The sequence below is a fragment of the Bombina bombina genome, chromosome 6, assembly GCF_027579735.1.
Source record: "Bombina bombina isolate aBomBom1 chromosome 6, aBomBom1.pri, whole genome shotgun sequence".
NCBI classification, from domain to species: Eukaryota; Metazoa; Chordata; class Amphibia; order Anura; family Bombinatoridae; genus Bombina; species Bombina bombina.
In genome coordinates, this window is record NC_069504.1 from 1,105,341,377 (window position 1) to 1,105,365,336 (window position 23,960).

Below are 23,960 nucleotides of genomic sequence, written 5' to 3' on the forward strand. Positions count from 1 at the left end.
GGTGCACGAAGATACAAGTTTACAAACCTACAGTGTCAGTGTTACATAACTAATGGTGCTGTCCCTGCATTAACGTTGTTTTCCATCATTGGGACTACAAATGTGCCGATAATTAGGCATTTATAAAAATACCAATATTGGTCTTATGAATGGACTAGCTCATTAATTTTCATCTAACAACCCGGGTTGTGGACTTTGAACTTTCTACTTATTTAGGGGTCATGCTTATGTATTCTTGTTATGCAGAAATCAATATATAAATCTTTAAAAGGCACTCTCTTATAGTATGTGTATTATTTATTCTTAAATCTTTCATTGTCTATTAGCATATATATTTTTCAAGAAATAGTTGGGTGCTAGATAAATAAGGGTCTGAGTTCTCTTGTTTATATGTATAAATATATATATATATATATATATATATATATATATATATATATACATCATCAATAAAACCATACACTTGAATTTAGAACAGATTATCTCTATAGTCTGTGCACAAGACCAAGGTCACAGCCCAGATTTTAGTCACAATGATGCTTAGTGCGATACTTCTGCCTTTGGATTAGGTCATTTCTTGCTGAATAATCTATCAGTGAATCCTCACATTGCCATCTGCAAGTCCAGTGTCTTCTGTTGCCCAGCATCCAAGTCCCATGTCTTCTGTTACCCAGCATCCAAGTCATGTTTCTCATGCTGCCCAGCATCCAAGCCCTATGCACACCTCCACATAATCCAAGCCCTGTGTACACCTCCACAGAATCCAAGCCCTGTGTACAGCTTCCCAGTATCCAAGTCCTGAGTCCAGTATTCAGCTCTACAGATTCCAGTTCCTGTTCCTGTACAATAAACATGTCTTTCAAAGTTTTGACATTGCTCCTAAAAGGGGAATTAGCTCTATGAGACACATCCCATTGGCCCCTTTTAACTCACAAGGGAAACTTAAGCCAGGCACCTCTTCCTGAAAGCCTCTAACCCCGCTCCTCAGAGCATGAAAGGCAGTTTCTAACCCATACTCTCTCATTAAGAACAACATCTGAAACACTGATTAGGAAGATGTATCAGGTATCTACCATTAATATTGGAGGTGATAGACCAGTTGTGGCATGTGGAGTGTTCTAATAGTTAAACAAAAAGTTAGAAAGGGAGATTGTATTCAATTTTGATTTGTGAGAGAAAGTTAAGTGACATTTTAAAGTTTGTACAAATCTTTCAGCCTGTCCATTAGAGGGTGAAAAATATGGAGATGTCTTACAGTGTTGATGTTATTTAAAGCTAGAAAAGTTTCAAATTCCTGTGATGTGAACTGCAGACAATTTACTGAGACAAAAGTTTGTGGCAGTCCAAATCCCGCAAACATACTGGAAAGTATGTTTTAGTACTTGACATTTTAACCACTTCTGGCCACTTAGAATAAGCATCCACAGCTACCAAAAACATTTGTCCATCTACTGACCCTGCAAAACCAACATGGATTCTTGTCCAAAGTTCAGTCGGCTTCCTGATAGGATTCTGTTCTGTCTGTGCACATGCATTACAAACAGCTACATAAGAAGCAATATCTGTATCCAATGTCAGATACAGAGGTGAGCTGTGTAGTAACTTCAATGCTTATATTTGCAACAAAGTGAGAATTAGACTTGTGCGCGATTGAAAAATTTGGTTCACTTTGTTTCGTTTCCATTCAGGTCGTAAAATTTTGTTTCGAGACATTCGGAATAATTTAGTATGTGTCGGTAGTTTGGTTTCGGGATTTATTCATGTTGTTTCAAATTTTGAAATTCGGATTCATTCGAAACCGTAACCGAATTATTATTAATGTTGGACCGAATTGCTATTTCTAACTAATGTTAGCTCTCATTACTATTGGCTGTTCGAATCAGCCAATAGGAATGAGAGCTGCTTAAATCCTATTGGCTGATTTGAACAGCCAATAGGAATTAAGCAGCTCTTATTCCTATTGGCTGATTCAAAATTTTCAGCCAATAGGAATGCAATGGTACCCCGAGTAAAAAAGGGGTACCTTGCATTTCAATCCTTAGTGTGAGTCGGACAATCTCATGAAGAGGACCTCCACGTGGGATTGATGGACCTCCTCCTGGACCTCCGCCTTTGCAAGGATGAAGAAGATGCCGGTCCCGCGATGGATGAAAATTGAGCCGTCTGGATGAAGATGGAGCCACTGGGAGGAAGATCGTTCAAGCGTGACTTCAGCAACTGTGAGTACCTAAAGAATAGTGTAAGGTTTTTTTTAAGGTTTTTTGAGGTGTTTTTTTTTTTTAGATTAGGGTAATGAGCACTCTTAAAAGAGCTGAATGTCCTTTTAAGGGCAGTAAAAGAGCTGAATGCCCTTTTAAGGACAATGCCCATACAAATGCCCTTTTAAAGCAATGGGTAGATTAGGTTTTTTTAGATATTTTTATTTATTTTGTGGGTTGGGGGTTTGTAATGTTAGTGGGTCTTTGTATTTTTGTTTAGAAAAAGAGCTGATTTCTTTAGGACAATGCCCTACAAAAAGGCCTTTTTAAGGGCTATTGGTAGTTTATGTCAGGTTTTTTTCCTGCTTTGTTTGCCATGTGCTGCTGGCAGCCATTTTACTCACCTGGGCTCTCTGATGCGATTAAAGATGAAGTTGCTGCCAGAGATTTACCAGAGGATCTCGAGGCATTGGTGTCTTTTTTTATCCTAATTAATATCAGACTCGGAGAGAGGCCCGTTTTCAAGGATCGCTTGTGAAAGCTTCCTGTTCCATTATCTCTTACATGTTCATTCCCACCCATGCCTCCCTCTCCTCCCATGCCTTCTTGTCCAGAGTCACCAGGTACTGCTGAGCCGATGCAGTTAGGATTCACGCGCCTCTCCGTGGGTGGTTTATCCACGTCCCCGGAAACCGCTAAAGGAGAAACCTTTGGTCACGGTTGTCCTTTCCTGGGTGGACTCCTCCATAGTCACCCAGGCTCTTGTTGACTCCGGTGCTGCAGGCTATTTTATTGACAGTGCTTTTGTATCAAAGCACTCCATTCCTGTTTTGCCTCGATCCATTCCACTTGCTATTGAGGCCATTGCTGGCAGGACCCTTCAGCCTACTCTCGTTACTCATGAAACCGCTCCATTATCCATGGCTGTTGGGGCTCTCCATTTTGAAACCCTCCACTTCCAGGTGATAAACTCTCCATGTTTTCCAGTTGTTCTGGGTTATCCCTGGCTCTAAAACCACAATCCCAGTCTCGACTGGCGCAGGTCCGAAATATTGTCATGGTCTCCACAATGTATTTCCACTTGTCTTCGAAAACCAGTTAAAGTCTTGTGCACTTCTTCGGTATCACAGAGGAGTACCGAGAGTTCCTAGACGTTTTTGACAAGGTGCATGCCGGTACATTGCCTCCTCACCGGTCTTACGATTGTGCCATAGACCTGCAACCTGGAGCCATTCCTCCTCGGGGCCGGGTTTACCCTCTGTTGTGGAGAATTGTGCTATGGAGGAGTATGTTGCCGATGCCCTGTCATGGGGATCATCCGCAAATCCTGCTCTCCTGCAGGGGCTGGCTTCTTCTTTGTGAAGAAAAAGGGTGGTGAGTTAAGACCATGCATCGATTATATGGGTCTTAATTGTCTTACCATTAAGAATGCTTACATTATTCTGCTCATTATGGAACTCTTTGACCGCTACGGGAGCTACAGTCTTTCTAAACTTGATTTGAGAGGAGCGTAGAATCTCGTTTGGATCAAGGAGGGCCACGAATGGAAAACAGCATTTAACACCAGGAGTGGGCATTATGAGTATCTTGTAATGCCTTTTGGCCTATGTAATGCTCCTGCTGTTTTCCAGGAATTTATTAATGATGTCCTACGAGATATGTTGCAACAGTGTGTTGTGGTGTACTTAGACGACATCCTCATACACTCACCCACACTTGAGGCTCATCGTTCTGATGTTACACAGGTTCTTCACAGACTATGTGAGAATGGCCCGTTTTGTAAACTCAAGAAATGTGAGTTCCATCAGACTCAAGTAACCTTCCTAGGTTATGTTATCTCCGTTGCAGGGTTCTCCATGGATCCTGACAAGTTGTCTGCAGTTCTGAAGTTGCCTCGCCCAGTTGGTCTTCGGTCTATTCAATGTTTTTTGGGTTTCACAAATTACTATAGAAAGTTTATTAAAAACTTTTCTTCCTTGGTCAAACCTATCACAGACATGACCCGTAAAGAGAATGATCCACTCCATTGGTCACCTACTGCCATTAAGGCCTTTGATAGTCTTAAGACTGTCTTTGCCGCCGCTCCAGTTCTGGCTCATCCTAACCCTGTCCTGCCTTTCTTTCTTGAGGTTGATGCGTCTGAAACTGGAGTAGGTGCCCTCTTGTCTCAACGTCCTACGCCTGACGGTTCCTTGCATCCGTGCGGGTTTTTTCACTAAGGAATTGTCTTCAGCGGTGTGCAATTATGAAATTGCTGACAGGGAATTACTGGCCATAATTTTGGCACTCATGGAATTGAGGTATCTTCTCGAGGGTACTAGCGTACCAGTGCTCATTCTTACTGACCACAAGAAATTTACTTATCTATCCGAAGCAAAACATTTGTCGCCCCGACAGGCCAGATGTGCGCTATTTTTGTCTCTGTTTAATTATGTGGTCTCCTACCTGTCTGGTAGTAAGAATGTTAGGGCTGATGCCCTCTCTCGACAATTTTCGCCTTTGTCCAAGGAGTCTCTGCCTACTTCAGTTATACCTCCTGACCATATTTTGGCTACCATACATACTAATTTGACTTCTCCCTTGGGGGAGGAGATCCTGGCTGCACAAACCAATGCACCTCCTGAGAAACCTAGTGGTAAGTGTTTTGTTAATGAGAATCTTCAAACTAAACTTTTGCACACTTACCACTATCCTAAAGCCGCAGGTCACCCGGGCAAGAACCAAATGATTTGGTCTGTCACTCGAAAATTCTGGTGGCCAGGTCTTCATTCTGATGTTGCTGCATATGTTGCTTCCTGCTCAGTTTGTGCACAGAATAAGACTCCTCGACGTCTTCCTGTGGGTCTTCTTCAACCTATTGCTAATGGTGAGCATCCTTGGGCACATCTTTCCATGGACTTCATTGTCGAGCTCCCTGTTTCCAATGGCAATACTGTTATCCTTATGGTGGTTGACCATTTTTCTAAAATGCCACATTGCATTCCCTTGAAGAAGCTGCCTACCGCTCAGGAGCTTGCTTCAATTTTTGCCTGGGAGGTCTTTCATTTACATGGGTTACCCAAGGAGATAGTGTTGGACAAGGGTAGCCAGCTTGTCTCCAGATTTTGACGTTCATTTTGTGCTTAAAGGGACAGTACACTGTAAAATTGTTTTTATATTAATGTATTTTAAACAACTTGTTATACCAGCTGCAGAGTATAACATTTATGAGATATTGCATTTTTCGGTTTATTTGTGTATATGAAGTAGCTAGTTTTGTGCTTTTAAACCGCAGCCTATTACAATGGGTTGAGCTTCAGGTAATATCAGATCTCATTATGTTATCACTTTTATGTACATAGACTTGCTTCCTTATCTTATATTTGTCTAGAAAACCAAAGCTCAATACTTAGAGAGAACAATGGAAAATTATCATTTTATTACTTAACTATCCTGCACCCACTGAGAGTGTAATCTCTTCTGCTGGCTGTGTTTACTTAGGCTATTCAATAGAATATACTCCGGTATAGAAACTTTCAGTGTAGGTTTGGATACCACAGGCTAAATCCGCTATTTCAAATGCCAAAATAGGGGTAAAGGAGCTACTTGTAAACAATTTAAAACACTCCAGCAGGTAAAATAAATCATTGGGAACAATTTAAAGGGGAGAAATTTTTTGGGTGAACTGTCCCTTTAAATGGGGATCCAGCTTTCCTTCTCCTTGGCTTATCACCCTCAATTCAATGGGGCTGCGGAACGGTCTAATCAAGCTCTGGAACAGTTCCTCCATTGCTATGTCTCAGATCACCACAATAATTGGTCTGAACTGTTAACTTGGGCAGAGTTTGCTCGCAATAGTACTATTAATGCTTCCTCCCAGTTTCCCCGTTCATGATGAATTATGGGTTTCAACCATCCTTGTTGCCCGATTCATTCATGTCTCAGGGTATTCCAGCTTTGGAGGAGCATCTCCAGCAACTCTGTTCCACGTGGGTGCAGATTCAGGATTGCCTTCATTGTTCTATGCAGCGCCAAAAGTTCCAGGCTGATTGTAGGCATCTGCCCGCGCCTTCCTACCAGGTTGGTGAGAGGGTTTGGTTGTCCTCCCTGTCAGGGTATCTGTAAATAACAAGAAGTGGACTACAGATGTACCACATGAATTGATGTTTCATTTTTGTTAATATAAAATTTGACATGAATTGTGTGGGCTATAGCCATAACTGCCCCAAAATCCCCTTTTTCCTGATTACAATACATCCAAATGAGAACAAAGGAATAAACGTTTGGTTCAATTAGAAAAAGGCAAGTTATCCTAAAGAGATGGTAATCTATATGGCTGTGTATTGCAAATCTTAGATCAGACACAAGAAGCCCTTTTGAAGTTTCTCACCATTTCTTTCTGATCTGAGAGAAGCATATGCCAAGAGCCATGATGTCTGAGGATTTTTTTTAAAGCCTAAACAGATTCAGAGGGAGATCTTGGTGGAAACATTTTTGGTTGGTAACTACTTTTGCAATCCTGCTTGATGCCATCTTTGCTTATTGAAGAATAAGTGTGTGAACACAATTTTCTGTAAGACAAATATGTTGGGATACTCTTTCTAGATAAGAGACTATCAAGATTAATTCTCTGACAAATGTGCATAATTCCTCTAAACATATGACGATAGACATATTTGAATTCTCAAACTGGTGACCTGGTAAAGTATCAAGAAATACAATCATTGTTGCTGCAGTCTAATTGAAACTGATAAATTTAAAAGAGCACAATTGGTATTTTAAACATGTGTTTCATAGCCCTGCGTAATTTAAAACTAATCATTAATGCTAAGTCATTTATCTTTGCAAACACACACATATATATATATATATATATATATATATATATATATATATATATATATATATATATATATATATATATTAGAATTTGTCTTAATTGTAGATAATTAAGAATTTATTTTAGCTAAGATAAATTGGCATAGGAGTTGGTTGTTTGCACAAATAATATATATAATTTCTGATGTTTTAAATTCGAGTTATATACGAATTGGCTTTTAAAGTATATTGTTCTATTATTTAACTAAGCACTGTGAAAGTTAGTGGCCACTAGGATTGAGCTGGCATTCTATTGGCTGTTCCAATCAGTCAATAGAATGCAAGCTTAATCCTATTGGCTGATTGGATCAGCCAATAGGATTGAGCTTCAATCCTATTGGCTGATTGCATCAGCCAATAGGATTTTGTCTACCTTAATTCCGATTGGCTGATAGAATTCTATCAGTCAATCGGAATCTAAGGGACGCCATCTTGGATGACGTCACTTAAAGTGATATTCATTACGAGGATGAAGTAGAAGATGCTATCTGGATGAAGACTTCTGACCATCTGGAGGACCACTTCTGCCCATCTGGAGGACCACTTCTGCCCATCTGGAGGACCACTTCTGCCCGTCTGGAGGACCACTTCTGCCGGCTTCGTTGAGGACATCTTGCCACTTGAATGAAGACTTCTCCCGGTAAGTGAATCTTCGGGGGTTAGTGTTAGGATTTTTTTAAGGCTGTATTGGGTGGGTTTATTTTTTAGATTAGGGACTTTGGGCTGCAATAAAGCTAAATGCCCTTTTAAGAGCAATGCCCATCCAAATGCCTTTTTCAGGGCAATGGGGAGCTTAGGTTTTTTTAGATAGTATTTTATTTGGGGGGTTGGTTGTGTGGGTGGTGGGTTTTACTGTTGGTGTTTGTATTTTTTTTTACAGGAAAAAGAGCTGATTTCTTTGGGGCAATGCCCCGCAAAAGGCCCTTTTAAGGGCTATTGATAGTTTAGCTTAGGCTAGGGTTTTTTTTATTTTGGGGGGGCTTTTTTATTTTGATAGGGCTATTAGATTAGGTGTAATTAGTTTAAAGATCTGTAATTTGTTTTTTATTTTCTGTAATTTAGTGTTTGTTTGATTTTGTGATTTAGCTAATTTAATTTAGTTAATTTAATTGTATTTAATTTAGGGAACTGATTTAATTAGAGTGTAGTGTTAGGTGTTATTGTAACTTAGGTTAGGTTTTATTTTACAGGTAAATGTGTATTTATTTTAGCTAGGTAGTTATTAAATAGTTAATAACTATTTAGTAACTATTCTACCTAGTTAAAATAAATACAAACTTGCCTGTAAAATAAAAATAAACCCTAAGCTAGATACAATGTAAATATTAGTTATATTGTAGCTAGCTTAGGGTTAATTTTATAGGTAAGTATTTAGTTTTAAATAGGAATAATGTAGTTAATGATAGTAATTTTATTTAGAATTATTTAAATGATATTTCAATTAGGGGGTGTTAGGGTTAGACTTAGGTTTAGGGGTTAATACATTTAATATAGTGGCGGCGACGTTGGGGCGGCAGATAAGGGGTTAATAAGTGTAGGTAGGTTGCTGCGACATTGGGGATGGCAGATTAGGGGTCAATAAATATAATGTAGGTGTCGGCGATGTTGGGTGCAGCAGATTAGGGGTTAATAATATTTAAAAAGTGTTTGCGAGGCGGGAGTGCAGCAGATTAGGGGTTAATATTTTTATTATAGTGTTTGCAATGCGGTTTATGGGTTAATAGGTAGTTTATGGGTGTTAGTGTACTTTTTAGCACTTTAGTTATGAGTTTTATGCTACAGCGTTGTAGTGTAAAACTCATAACTACTGACTTTAGAATGTGTTAGGGATCTTGGAGGTAGAGGCTGTACTGCTCACTTTTTGGCCTCCCAGGATAGACTCGTAATACCGGCGCTATGGAAGCCCCATAGAAAAAAGAGTTTACGAAGATTACGTAAGTCGGTTTGTGGTAAGGTCAAAAAAGTGTGCAGTGCCCCTACACCTGCAAGACTTGTAATACCAGCGGGTGTAAAAAAGCAGCGTTAGGACCTGTTAACACTGCTTTTTTTACCTTAACGCACAACTCGTAATCTAGCTGAGTGTTTTCTATTTTTTGTAATGGTAGGTTTTTTTATTTTGTAATGTTTTAGTGTAAGGCAGCTTAGGTTTTACTTTTATTTCACAGGTAAGTTTGCATTTATTTTAACTAGGTAGTTAGTAAATAGTTAATAACTATTTACTAAATAGTCTACCTAGTTAAAATAAATACAAACTTACCTGTCAAATAAAAAAAAAAACCTACGCTAGCTACAATATAACTATTAGTTATATTGTAGCTAGTTTAGGTTTTATTTCACAGGTAAGTTACATGGTATTTAGTTTTAAATAGGTATACTATTTATTTAGCTAATAATTGTTACTTTAATTTAGGTCTATTTTTAATTATGTTAAAGTTAGGGGGTGTTAGGTACAAGCTCCCTACATGCTCCCTAATTAACCCCTTCACTGCTGGGCATAATACATGTGTGGTGCACAGTGGCATTTAGCGGCCTTCTAATTACCATAAAGCAACGCCAAAGCCATATAAGTCTGCTATTTCTGAACAAAGGGGATCCCAGAGAAGCATTTACAACCATTTGTGCCATAATTGCACAAGCTGTTTGTAAATAATTTCAGTGAGAAGCCTAAAGTTTGTGAAAAAATGTGTGAAAAAGTGAACGATTTTTTTATTTTGATCGCATTTGGGGGTGAAATGGTGGCATGAAATATACCAAAATGGGCCTAGATTAATACTTTTGGTTGTCTTCTAAAAAAATATATACACATGTCAAGGGATATTCCGGGATTCCAGACACATATCAGTGTTCCAATGTAACTATCGCTAATTTTTAAAGAAAAGTGGTTTGGAAATAGCAAAGTGCTACGTATTTATTGCCCTATAACTTGCAAAAAAAAACAAAGAACATGTAAACATTGGTTATTTCTAAACTCAGGACAAAATTTATAAACTATCTAGCATGGGTGTTTTTTGGTGGTTGTAGATGTGTAACAGATTTTGGGGGTCAAAGTTAGAAAAAGTGTTTGTTTTCATTTTTTCATCATATTTGTATTTTTTTTTATAGTAAATTAGAATATATGATGAAAATAATGGTATCTTTAGAAGGTCTATTTAATGGCGAGAAAAACGGTATATAATATGTGTGGGGACAGTAAATGAGTAAGATGAAAATTACAGCTAAACACAAACGCCGCAGAAATGTAAAAATAGCCCTGGTCCCAAACGGTCAGAAAATGGAAAAGTGCTGTGGTCCTTAAGGGGTTAAAGGGACGTGAAACCCAATCGGCTAGATTACGAGTTGTGCGTTAGGCTGAAAAAGCAGCGTTAAGAGGTCCTAACGCTGCTTTTTTACGCCCGCTGCTATTACGAGTCTTGAAGGTTTAGGGTGCACACTTCTTTGGCCTTACCGCAAAAAACTACTTACGTAAACTTCGTAAAGTCTTTTTTCTATGGGACTTCCATAGCGCCGGTATTACGAGTCTGTCCTGGGAGGCCAAAAAGTGAGCGGTACACCCTACCCAGTCAAGAGTCCTAATGCATTTAAAAGTCAGTAGCTATGAGTTTTATGGTACAACGCTGTAACATAAAACTCATAACTAAAGTACTTAAAAGTACACTAACACCCATAATCTACCTATTAACCCCTAAACCGAGGCCCTCCCACATCACAAATAGTAAAATAAAATTTTTAACCCCTAATCTGCCGCTCCGAACACCGCCGCCACCTACATTATATTTATTAACCCCTAATCTGCCGCCCCCAACATCACCGACACCTACATTATATTTATTAACCCCTAATCTGCCGCCCCCAATGTCGCCGCCACCTACCTACACTTATTAACCCCTAATCTGCCGCCCCCAACATCGCCGCCACTATAATAATCATATTAACCCCTAAACCTCCGCACTCCCGCCTCACAAACAATAGTTAAATATTATTAACCCCTAATCTGCCGTCCCTAACATAGCCGCCACCTACCTACATTTATTAACCCCTAATCTGCCGCCGCCACTATATTAAAGTTATTACCCCTAAACCTAAGTCTAACCCTAAACCTAACACCCACTAACTTAAATATAATTTAAATAAATCTAAATAAATATTCCTATCATTAACTAAATTATTCCTATTTAAAACTAAATATTTACCTATAAAATAAACCCTAAGCTAGTTACAATATAACTAATAGTTACATTATATCTATCTTAGAGTTTATTTTTATTTTACAGGCAAGTTTGTATTTATTTTAACTAGGTAGAATAGTTACTAAATAGTTATTAACTATATAATAACTACCTAGCTAAAATAAATACAAATTTACCTGTAAAATAAAACCTAACCTAAGTTACACTAACACCTAACACTACACTATAATTAAATAAATTAACTAAATTAAATACAATTACCTAAATTAAATTAAATTAGCTAAAGTACAAAAAAAGAAAACACTAAATTACTGAAAATAATAAACAAATTAAAGAAATTTAAACTAATTACACCTAATCTAATAGCCCTATTAAAATAAAAATAGCCCCCACAAAATGAAAAAACCCTAGCCTAAACTAAACTACCAATAGCCCTTAAAAGGGCCTATTGTGGGGCATTGCCCCAAAGAAATCAGCTCTTTTACCTATAAAAACAAACAAACAACCCCCCCCAACAGTAAAACCCACCACCCACACAACCAACCTCCCAAATAAAATACTATCTAAAAAAAACCTAAGCTCCCCATTTCCCTGAAAAGGGCATTTGGATGGGCATTGCCCTTAAAAGGGCAGTTAGCTCTTTTGCCGCCCAAACCCTAATCTAAAAAATAAAACCCACCCAATACATCCTTAAAAAAACCTAACACTAACCCCCTGAAGATCAACTTACCGGGAGACGTCTTCATCCAAGCAGGGCAAAGTGGTCCTCCAGATGGGCAGAAGTCTTCATCCAAGCCGGGCGAAGTGGTCCTCCAGACGGGCAGAATCTTCATCCAAGCCGGGCAGAAGTGGTCCTCCAAACGGGCAGAAGTCTTCATCAAGACGGCATCTTCTATCTTCATCCATCCGGCGCTGAGCGGGTCCATCTTCAAGACATCCGACGCGGAGTATCCTCTTCTGGCGACGACTAAAACAGAATGAATGTACCTTTAAGTAACGTCATCCAAGATGGCTTCCCTTAGATTCCGATTGGCTGATAGAATTCTATCAGTCAATTGGAATTAAGGTAGAAAAAAATCTATTGGCTGATGCAATCAGCCAATAGGATTGAAGTTCAATCCTATTGGCTGATCCAATCAGCCAATAGGATTGAGCTCAAATTCTATTGGCTGTTTGGAACAGCCATTAGAATGCCAGCTCAATCCTATTGACAGATTGGATCAGCTAATAGGATTGAACTTCAATCCTATTGGCTGATTGCATTAGCCAATAGGATTTTTTCTACCTTAATTCCAATTGGCTGATAGAATTCTATCAGCCAATCGGAATCTAAGGGACGCCATCTTGGATGACGTTACTTAAAGGTACATTCATTCTGTTTTAGTCGTCGCCAGAAGAGGATACTCCGCGTCGGATGTCTTGAAGTTGAACCCGCTCAGCGCCGGATGGATGAAGATAGAAGATGCCGTCTTGATGAAGACTTCTGCCCGTCTGGAGGACCACTTCTGCCCGGCTTGGATGAAGACTTCTGCCCGTCTGGAGGACCACTTCGCCCGGCTTGGATGAAGACTTCTGCCCGTCTGGAGGACCACTTCACCCTGCTTGGATGAAGACGTCTCCCGGTAAGTTGATCTTCAGGGGGTTAGTGTTAGGTTTTTTTAAGGATGTATTGGGTGGGTTTTATTTTTTAGATTATGGTTTGGGCGGCAAAAGAGCTAACTGCCCTTTTAAGGGCAATGCCTATCCAAATGCCCTTTTCAGGACAATGGGGAGCTTAGTTTTTTTTAAGATAGTATTTTATTTGGGGGGGTTGGTTGTGTGGGTGGTGGGTTTTACTGTTAGGGGGTTGTTTGTTTGTTTTTTACAGGTAAAAGAGCTGATTTCTTTCGGGCAATGCCCCACAAAAGGCTCTTTTAAGGGCTATTGGTAGTTTAGTTTAGGCTAGGGTTTTTTTTTATTTTGGGGGGTGCTTTTTTTATTTTAATAGGGCTATTAGATTAGGTGTAATTAGTTTAAATTTCTGTAATTTGTTTATTATTTATATTTATTATTCAGTAATTTAGTTTGGTTTTCTTGTACTTTAGCTAATTTAATTTAATGTAGGTAATTGTATTTAATTTAGTTAATTTATTTAATTGTATTTAATGTAGGTAATTTATTTAATTGTAGTGTAGTGTTAGGTGTTAGTGTAACTTAGGTTAGGTTTTATTTTACAGGTATATTTGTATTTATTTTAGCTAGGTAGTTATTAAATAGTTAATAACGATTTAGTAACTATTCTACCTAGTTAAAATAAATACAAACTTGCCTGTAAAATAAAAATAAACCCTAAGCTAGCTACAATGTAACTATAAGTTATATGTAGCTATGTTAGGGTTTATTTTATAGGTAAGTATTTAGTTTTAAATAGGAATAATTTAGTTAAAAGGACACTGTACCCAAAATTTTTCTCTCGTGATTCAGATTGAGCATGAAATTTTAAGCAACTTTCTAATTTACTCCTATTATCAAATTTTCTTCATTCTCTTGGTATCTTTATTTGAAATGCAAGAATGTAAGTTTAGATGCCGGCCCATTTTTGATGAACAACCTGGGTTGTCCTTGCTGATTGGTGGATAAATTCATCCACCAATAAAAAAGTGCTGTCCAGAGTACTGAAACCAAAAAAAAGCTTAGATGCCTTCTTTTTCAAATAATGATAGCAAGAGAACTAAGAAAAATTGATAATAGGAGTAAATTAGAAAGTTGCTTAAAATTGCATGCTCTTTCTGAATAACAAAAGAAAAAATTTGGGTACAGTGTCCCTTTAATGATAGGAATATTTATTTGGATTCATTTAAATTATATTTAAGTTAGTGGGTGTTAGGTTTAGGGTTAGATTTAGGTTTAGGGGTTAATAACTTTAATATAGTGGCGGCGAGGTTGGGGGCGGCAGATTAGGGGTTAATAAGTGTAGGTAGGTAGCGGCGACATTGGGGGCAGCAGATTAGGGGTTAATAAATATAATGTAGGTGTCGGTGATGTTGGGGGCGGCAGATTAGGGGTTAATAAATATAATGTAGGTGGGGGCGGTGTTCGGAGAGGCAGATTTGGGGTTAAAAATTTTATTTTACTATTTGTGATGTGGGAGGGCCTCGGTTTAGGGGTTAATAGGTAGTTTATGGGTGTTAGTGTACTTTTTAGCACTTTAGTTATGAGTTTTATGTTACGGCGTTGTACCATAAAACTCATAGCTACTGACTTTTAAATGCGTTGGGAATAATTTAGTTAATGATAGGAATATTTATTTAGATTTATTTAAATTATATTTAAGTTAGTGGGTGTTAGGTTTAGGGTTAGACTTAAGTTTAGGGGTTAATAACTTTAATATAGTGGCGGCGACGTTGGGGGCGGCAGATTAGGAGTTAATAAGTGTAGATAGGTGGCGGCGACATTGGGGGCGGCAGATTAGGGGTTAATAAATATAATGCAGGTGGCGGCGATGTTGGGGCAGCAGATTAGGGGTTAATAAGTATAATGTAGGTGGCGACGGTGTCCGGAGCAGCAGATTAGGGGTTAATAAGTATAATGTAGGTGTCGGCGATGTCGAGGGTAGCATATTAGGGGTTAATAAGTGTAAGATTAGGGGTGTTTAGACTCGGGGTTCATGTTAGGGTGTTAGGTATAGACATAAATGTTATTTCCTCATAGGAATCAATGGGGCTGCGTTAAGGAGTTTTACGCTGCTTTTTTGCAGGTGTTAGACTTTTTTCAGCCGGCTCTCCCCGTTGATTCCTATGGCGACTGGTATTGAAGTGCGGTAAGGAGTTAAATTTTGCTCAACGCTCACTTCTTGTCTTTTAACAACGGGTTTCTGAAAACCTGTAATTCCAGCGCTGCATGTAAGTGAGCGGTGAGGGAAAACTGCTCGTTAGCACCGCACAGCCTCTAACGCAAAACTCGCAATCTAGGTAAATATTTTTCCATCATTATTCAGATAAAGCATACCATTTTAAAGAACTTTCCAATTTTCTTCTGTTATCTAATTTGCTTAGTTCTCTAGGTATCCTTTGTTGAATAGCATACCTAAATAGGTTGCTGATTGGTGACTGCACATATATGCCTCTTTTTATTGGCTTACTAATGTGTTCAGCTAGCTCCCAGTAGTATATTGCTCCTCCTCCAGCAAAGGATACCAAGCTAAATTTATATTAGACCATTACAAAGTTGTTTAAGAATGTATACTCTATGTGAAAGGAAAATGTTAGGTTCCATGTCACTATAAGGACTAGTTGTAAACCACTAGCTGAAGTGCATAGCTCTGAAGCTGAACCACTGTTGTGTTGGAGATCCCCTTGTGAGGGTGCAGAATGGACAAAAGGGGTTTATGATCCGTGATCAGAGTAAAAGGTCTGCCATATATATAAATGTGGAATTTCTTCACAGCCCAAAGTATTGCTAGAGCTTCCCGATCAACATGGGTATAATTTCTGTCAGCTAGAGATCTAGATGCAAAATACACAGCACGTGCAGAACCATTGGGCATAATGTGTGAAAGTACATATGCAGCGCAGACTTTAGCGCAACTGCTGAAACTCGTGTCACCCGTAATTTCACTTTGCACATCGGGGAATCACATAAACTGCGCCGGCAGTCCATATACTGCCGTAAGTCAGATAAACTTACAATGTCCATAAATGTGCGTAAATAGACATTTCTTGAGTCGCCAGTGACTTACGGCAGTTTTGAAACTGCCGGCGCATAATAAAAACACAAAAAAATCCTACATCACCCGTAAAAGTCTAACCCGCCTCCCAAAAATAAAACTGACACGTAAAAAACCCTATAACCGCCATCACCATACATCGCAAATACAAATAAATGTGTTAACCTCTAAACCGCCACCCCCACAAGGCAATATACCTTAATAAACTATTAACCACCATCCCCCCACATCGCAATCTGCCTAATATATTAACTGCCAACCTCCCACAACGCAATAAACCTAATTACACTATTAACCCCTAATCCGCCATTGACCCACATCTCAATCTACCTAATAAATGTATTAACCCCTAATCTGCCCTTCCCCCACATCACAAAGTATCTAATTAACATATTACCCCTAAACTCCCATTCCCCCACAACAAAATAAACCTAATTACACTATTAACCCCTAAACTGCCAACCCCCCACATTGCATTAAACCTAATTAACCTATTAACTCCTAAACCACCAAGCCCCCACAACGCAAATAAATAATTTAATTACTAAGCTCCCTAACCTAACACCCCCTAAATTAACCCCAATTACATAAAATAAAAAAATACTGTTACAATTAAAATAAAAAACCTAATATTACTTTAAAAAACAAACTCAGATTAAATTAAATAAATCCAATATTTCAAAAAATAAAAAAGTCTAAAATTACAAAAAATAAACAAAATTATCAAAAATGTAATACCCCTATGAAAATAAAATAGCCCTCCTAATCTAAACTAAACTACCAATAGCCTACCAACTAAACTACCCAAAAGGCCTTTTGTAATGCATTGTCCTAAAACGATCAGGGGCGCGATCCGATATACGGCGCAGCTTTCTGCGCAAGCGTGGCACCGGCGCCACCCATAGTTTCAGCTCGCACAGTGAGCTATCTCATATACGGCGCCGGCAGTTGCTAAAGTGCCGTAAGTCTGACAAACTAGCAATGTCCAGAAATCTACGTAAGTCCAAATTTCTGGAGTCGCCAGTGACTTACAGCACTTTAGAAACTGCCGCCACCTACAAAAACTGACTAAAATATTAATTCTCCCGTTACTGTCTAACACGGCTCCCAAACATAGCCCAACACGTATACCCCTCTATCCGCAATCCCCCCTCGCACTCCTAACAATAAATATATTAACCCTTAAACCGCCGCTCCCGGACCCCGCCGCCAGCTATATTAACTGTATCACCCCCTAATGTGAGCCCCCTACACCGCCGCCACCTATATTATATATATTAACCCCTAATCTGAGCCCCCTACCCCGCTGCCAGCTACATTAAATGTCTAACCCCCTAATGTGAGCCCCTACCCCGCCGCTACCTATTTAAACTACATTACCCCTAATGTGAGCCCCCTACCCCGCCGCCACCTATATTAAAATGATTAACCCCTAATGTGAGCCCCTACACCGCCGCCACCTATATTAAAATGATTAACCCCTAATCTAATCCCCCTACACCGCCGCCACCTACATTAAAATGATTAACCCCTAATCTAATCCCCCTACCCCGCCGCCACCTACATTAAAATGATAACCCCCTAATGTGAGCCCCTACACCACTGCCACCTATTTAAATTACATTACCCCTTAATGTGAGCCCCCTACCCCGCCGCCACCTATTTAAACTACATTACCCCCTAATGTGAGCCCCCTACCCCGCCGCCACCTATATTAAAATGATTGACCCCTAATGTGAGCCCCTACACCGCCGCCACCTATATTAAAATGATTAACCCCTAATCTAATCCACCTACACCACCGCCACCTATATTAAAATGATTAACCCCTAATCTAATCCCCCTACACCGCCGCCACCTATATTAAAATGATTAACCACTAAACCTAAGTCTAACCCTAACACCCCCTAACGTAATTATTATTAAAATAAATCTAAATAATATTAATAATATTAACTAAATTATTCCTATTTAAATCTAAATACTTACCTATAAAATACACCCTAAAATAGCTACAATATAATTAATAATTACATTGTAGCTATTTTAGGGTTTATATTTATTTTACAGTAACTTGGTATTTATTTTAACTAGGTACAATAGCTATTAAATAGTTAATAACTATTCAATAGCTACCTAGTTAAGATAATTACCAAATTACCTGTAAAATAAATCCTAACCTAAGTTACAAATATACCTACACTATCAATAAATTAATTAAATAAACTACAATTATCTAAACTAAAATATAATTAAATACACTAAACTAAATTACAAAAAACCCCCACTAAATTACAAAAAATAAAAAAGATTACAAGAATTTTAAGCTAATTACACTTAATCTAAGCCCCCTAATAAAATAACAAAGCCCCCCAAAATAAAAAAATGTCCCTAACCTAAACTAAATTACAAAAAGTAATCAGCTGTATTACCAGCCCTTAAAAGGGCCTTTTGTGGGGCATTGCCCCAAAGTAATCAGCTCTTTTACCTATAAAAAAAAAAGAACAATTCCCCCCATTACAACCCACCACCCACACACCCCGACTCTAAAACCCACCCTATCCCCACTTAAAAAAACCTAAGTCTAACCCCAAAGTGGTCCTTACCTGTCCTGAAGACCAGCGGAGAAGGTCCTGTTCCAGGGGGAGAAGTCTTCATCCAGGCGGCGACCTCTTCTTCTTCCAGGAACCAGCCGGCGTGGAGCGGAGGAGTTGAAGACCGATGACCGCGGAGCTGAAGCAGTCCTCACTGGAACTGAAGACCGGCGATGCAGGAACTGAAGATCGGCGACGCTGGAACTGAAGACCGCGGAGCCATGGAGCGTGGAGGATCCTTTTCATACGATCGCCGCCGTACACTGAATAGGAATTCAAGGTACGCGATTACAAATGGCATCCCTTGAATTCCTATTGGCTGATTTGAGCCTTCAAATTCAAATCAGCCAATCGGATGCAAGCTACTTTAATTCTATTGGCTGATTTGAATAGCCAATAGAATAAGAGCTACTGTAATTCTATTGGCTATTCTAATCAGCTAATAGAATTACAGTAGCTCTTATTCTATTGGATATTCAAATCAGCCAATGGAATTAAAGTAGCTTTCATCTGATTGGCTGATTTGAATTTGAAGGCTCAAATCAGCCAATAGGAATTCAAGGGACACCATTTTTAATTGCGTACCTTGAATTCCTATTCAGTGTACGGCTGCAATCGTATGAAGAGGATCCTCCACACTCCATGGCTCCGCGGTCTTCAGTTCCTGCATTGCCGGTCTTCAGTTCCAGAGAGGATGGTCTTCAGCTCCACGGTCATCGGTCTTCAACTCCTCCGCTCCGCGCCGACTGGTTCCTGGAAGAAGAAGAAGAGGTCGCTGCCTGGAAGAAGACTTCTCCGCCTGGAACAGGACCTTCTCCGCTGGTCTTCAGGACAGGTAAGGACCACTTGGGGGTTAGACTTAGGTTGTTTTAAGGGGGGATAGGATGGGTTTTAGAGTAGGGGTGTGTGGGTGGTGAGTTGTAATGTGGGGGGTTGTTCTTTTTTTTTACAGGTAAAAGAGCTGATTACTTTGAGGCAATGCCCCACAAAAGGCCCTTTTAAGGGCTGGTAATAGAGCTGATTACTTTTTGTAATTTAATTTAGGGTAGGGACATTTTTTTATTTTGGGGGGCTTTGTTATTGTATTAGGGGGCTTAGATTAGGTGTAATTAGCTTTAAATTCTTGTAATCTTTTTTTATTTTTTGTAATTTATTGTTTTTTTTTTGTAATTTAGTTTAGTGTATTTAATTATATTTATAGTTTATTTAATTAATTTATTGATAGTGTAGGTGTATTTGTAACTTAGGTTAGGATTTATTGGTAATTTGGTAATTATTTTAACTTGGTAGCTATTAAATAGTTATTAACTATTTAATAGCTATTGTACCTAGTTAAAATAAATACCAAGTGACCTGTAAAATAAATATAAACCCTAAAATAGCTACAATGTAATTATTAATTATATTGTAGCTATCTTAGGGTTTATTTTATAGGTAAGTATTTAGATTTAAATAGGAATAATTTAGATAATATTATTAATATTATTTAGATTTATTTTAATAATAATTACGTTAGGGGGTGTTAGGGTTAGACTTAGGTTTAGTGGTTAATCTTTTTAATATAGGTGGCGGCAGTGTAGGGGGATTAGATTAGGGGTTAATCATTTTAATATAGGTGGCGGCGGTGTAGGAGGATTAGATTAGGGGTTAATCATTTTAATGTAGGTGGCGGCGGGGTAAGGGGATTAGATTAGTGGTTAATAATTTTAATATAGGTGGCGGCGGGGTAGGGGGATCACATTAGGGGGTAATGTAGTTTAAATAGGTGGCGGTGGGGTAGGGGCTCACATTAGGGGTTAATAATTTTAATGTAGGTGGCGACGGGGTAGGGGGCTCACATTAGGGGGTAATGTAGTTAAAATAGGTGGCGGCGGGGTAGGGGCTCACATTAGGGGGTAATAACTTTAATATAGGTGGCGGCGGGGTAGGGGGCTCACATTAGGGGGTAATGTAGTTAAAATAGGTGGCGGCGGGGTAGGGGGCTCACATTAGGGGGTAATAATTTTTTTTTTACATATTTAATTTTTATTGAGATTTGTTTAAAGGCATACAGAATATACATGACAATAAAGGCTTTGCAACAAAATAATTTCCACATATATAACCAATAATAGCCAAGCTAAATAAACATTAAGGTTACATGACATTACTTATGCAAATGAGGAGACAACATTGGTGCCAGTAAAGCGCTAAGCCTTCTAGATAACCTTAGAGGCCACTCTTGGACCTCAAGTACAGTATAAACATAGCTGGAGAAATCAACTCTGGACTTATAAAGGGCACTTTTGAATCTCCCATGTTGAATCTCTATTTTCTGATTTCTCTTGTTAAGTGTATCCAGTCCACGGATCATCCATTACTTATGGGATATATTCTCCTTCCCAACAGGAAGCTGCAAGAGTCCACCCACAGCAAAGCTGCTATATAGCTCCTCCCCTAACTGCCATTACCAGTCATTCTCTTGCAAGTCTCAACATAGATAGGAGGTCGTGAGAGTTTGTGGTTTTTTATACTTAGTTTATTTCTTCAATCAAAAGTTTGTTATTTTTAAATGGCACCGGAGTGTGCTGTTTATCTCAGGCAGTATTTGGAAGAAGAATCTGCCTGCGTTTTTTCTATGATCTTAGCAGACGTAACTAAGATCCAGTTGCTGTTCTCACACATTCTGAGGAGTAAGGTACTTCAGAGGGGGAATGGCGTGCAGGTTTTCCTGCAAATAAGGTATGTGCAGTAAAATATTTTTCTAAGGAATGGAATTGACTAAGAAAATACTGCTGATACCAAAGTAATGTAAGTACAGCCTTTAAATGCAGTGAATGCGACTGGTACCAGGCTGATTGATAGAGATATATGCTAAGGTATGTGCAGTAATATATTTTTCTAAGGAATGGAATTGACTAAGAAAATACTGCTGATACCGAAGTAATGTAAGTAAAGCCTTAAATGCAGTGATAGCGACTGGATCAGGCTTATTAATAGACATACATACTCTTATAAGAATGTGTTTTAAAACGTTTGCTGGCATGTTTAATCGTTTTTTAACATATGTTTGGTGATAAAACTTATTGGGGCCTAATTTTTCCACATGGCTGGCTTAAATTTTGCATAGAAACAGTTATAGGGAAGGTAATCCACAGCTCAGCTGTGGCAGTTTTGTTGTGTCTGTTTAAAAAAATGTCGTTTTTTTTTTGTTTTTTTTTATCTGTTTTTTGCATTAAGGGGTTAATCATCCATTTGCAAGTGGGTGCAATGCTCTGTTAACTTATTACATGTACTGTAAAAATTTCGTTTGATTTACTGCCTTTTTTCACTGTTTTTCAAATTTTGACAAAATTTGTTTCTCTTAAAGGCACAGTAACGTTTGTTATATTTGCTTGTTAACTTGATTTAAAGTGTTTTCCAAGCTTACTAGTCTCTTTATTAGTTCTAACATGTCTAACATAGAGGAGGCTCTGTGTTTATTATGTTTAAAGCCATGGTGGAACCCCATTTTAGAATGTGTACCAGATGTACTGATTTCATGTTAAACAATAAAGATAATTTTTTGTATTTAAAAACATTATCACCAGAGGATTCTGTCGAGGGGGAAGTTATGCCGACTAACTCTCCCCACGTGTCAGACCCTTTGACTCCCGCTTTAGGGACTCACGCTCAAATGGCGCCAAGTACATCAAGGGCACCCATAGCGTTTATTTTACCAGAGGATTCTGTCGAGGGGGAAGTTATGCCGACTAACTCTCCCCACGTGTCAGACCCTTTGACTCCCGCTCCAGGGACTCACGCTCAAATGGCGCCAAGTTTATCAATGGCGCCCATAGCGTTTATTTTACAAGACATGGCAAAGGTTGTGTATAATACACTGGCAGCAGTATTAGTCAGACTACCTGAAATTAAAGGAAAGCAAAACAGCTCTGGGGGTAGATACAGAGCATACAGACGCTTTAAGAACCATGTCTGATACTACCTCACAATATGCTTAGTCTGTGGGTGATATTTGTGACTCAGGGAAGATGATTTAACCTGATTCTGATATTTCTACATTTAAAATTTATGCTTGAGAACCTCCACTTGTTGCTCAGGGAGGCTTTAGCTGCTCTGAATGAATGTGTACAATTGCAGTGCCAGAGAAATTGTGTAGACTGGATAAATAATATGCAGTGCCGGTGTGTACTTATGTTTTTCCAATACCTAAAGAGGTTTACTAAAATTTTTCATAAGGAATGGGATAGACCAGGTGTGCCGTTCTCTTCCCCTCCTATTTTTTAGAAGAATGTTTTCTAATAGTTGCCACCACACGGGACTTATGGCAGACAGTTCCTAAGGTGGAGAGAAGAGTTTCTACTCTAGCTAAGCGTACCACTACCTCTGGCGAGGACTGTTGTGCTTTTTTAGATCCAATGGATAAAAAATGTTTATTCAACAAGGTTTTATCCTGCAGCCCCTTGCACGCATTGCTCCTGTCACTGCTGCTGCGGCGTTCTGGTTTGAGTCTCTTGATGAGGCTTTACAGGCTCCATTGGATGAATATATTTGACAAGCTTAGAGCACTTAAGCTAGCCAATTCCTTTGTTTTCTGATGCCTTTGTTCCTTTGACTAGACTAACGGCTAAGAATTCTGTTTTTTACTATACTGGCGCGCAGAGCGCTATGGCTTATATCATGGTCAGTGACTTTAATAAATAAGCTACTTAACTTCCCTTCAAGGGGCAGACCCTATTCAGGCCTAGTTTGAAGGAGATTATTACTTATATCACTGGAGGAAAAGATCATGCCCTTCCTCAGGACAGGTCCAAATCAAGGGACAAAAAAGGCCTAATTTTCGTGCCTTTCGAAAATTCAAGGCAGGTGTGGCATCAACTTCCTCTAAGGCAAAATAAGAGGGAACTTTTGCTCAGTCCAAGGCGGTCTGGAGACAACCGGACCTGGAACAAAGATAAGCAGGTCAAGGAGCCTGCTGCTGCCTCTAAAACAGCATGAGGAACGGACCCCTATCTGGTAACGGATCCTATAGGGGGCAGACTTCATTCTTCGCCCAGGCGTGGGCAAGAGATGCCCAGGATCCCTGGGCATTGGAAATTATACCCCAGAGATATCTTCTGGATTTCAAAGCTTTCCCCCCCAAAAAAGGGGAGTTTTTGCCTTTCACATTTATCTGCAAACCAGATAAAGAAAGAGACATTCTTGCATTGTGTACGTGACCCATTCAGTTCCAATAGAGGAACAGGGACACAGTTTTCCTCAAATCAGTTTGTGGTTCCCAAGGAAAGGAAACCTTCAGACCTATTTTGGATCTAAAAGATCTTAAACAAATTCTTTAGAATTCTATCATTTAAGATGGAAACTATTCGTACCATCTTAACTATGATCCAGGAGAGTCAATAGAGGACTACAATGTATTTGAAGGATGCTTATCCTCACA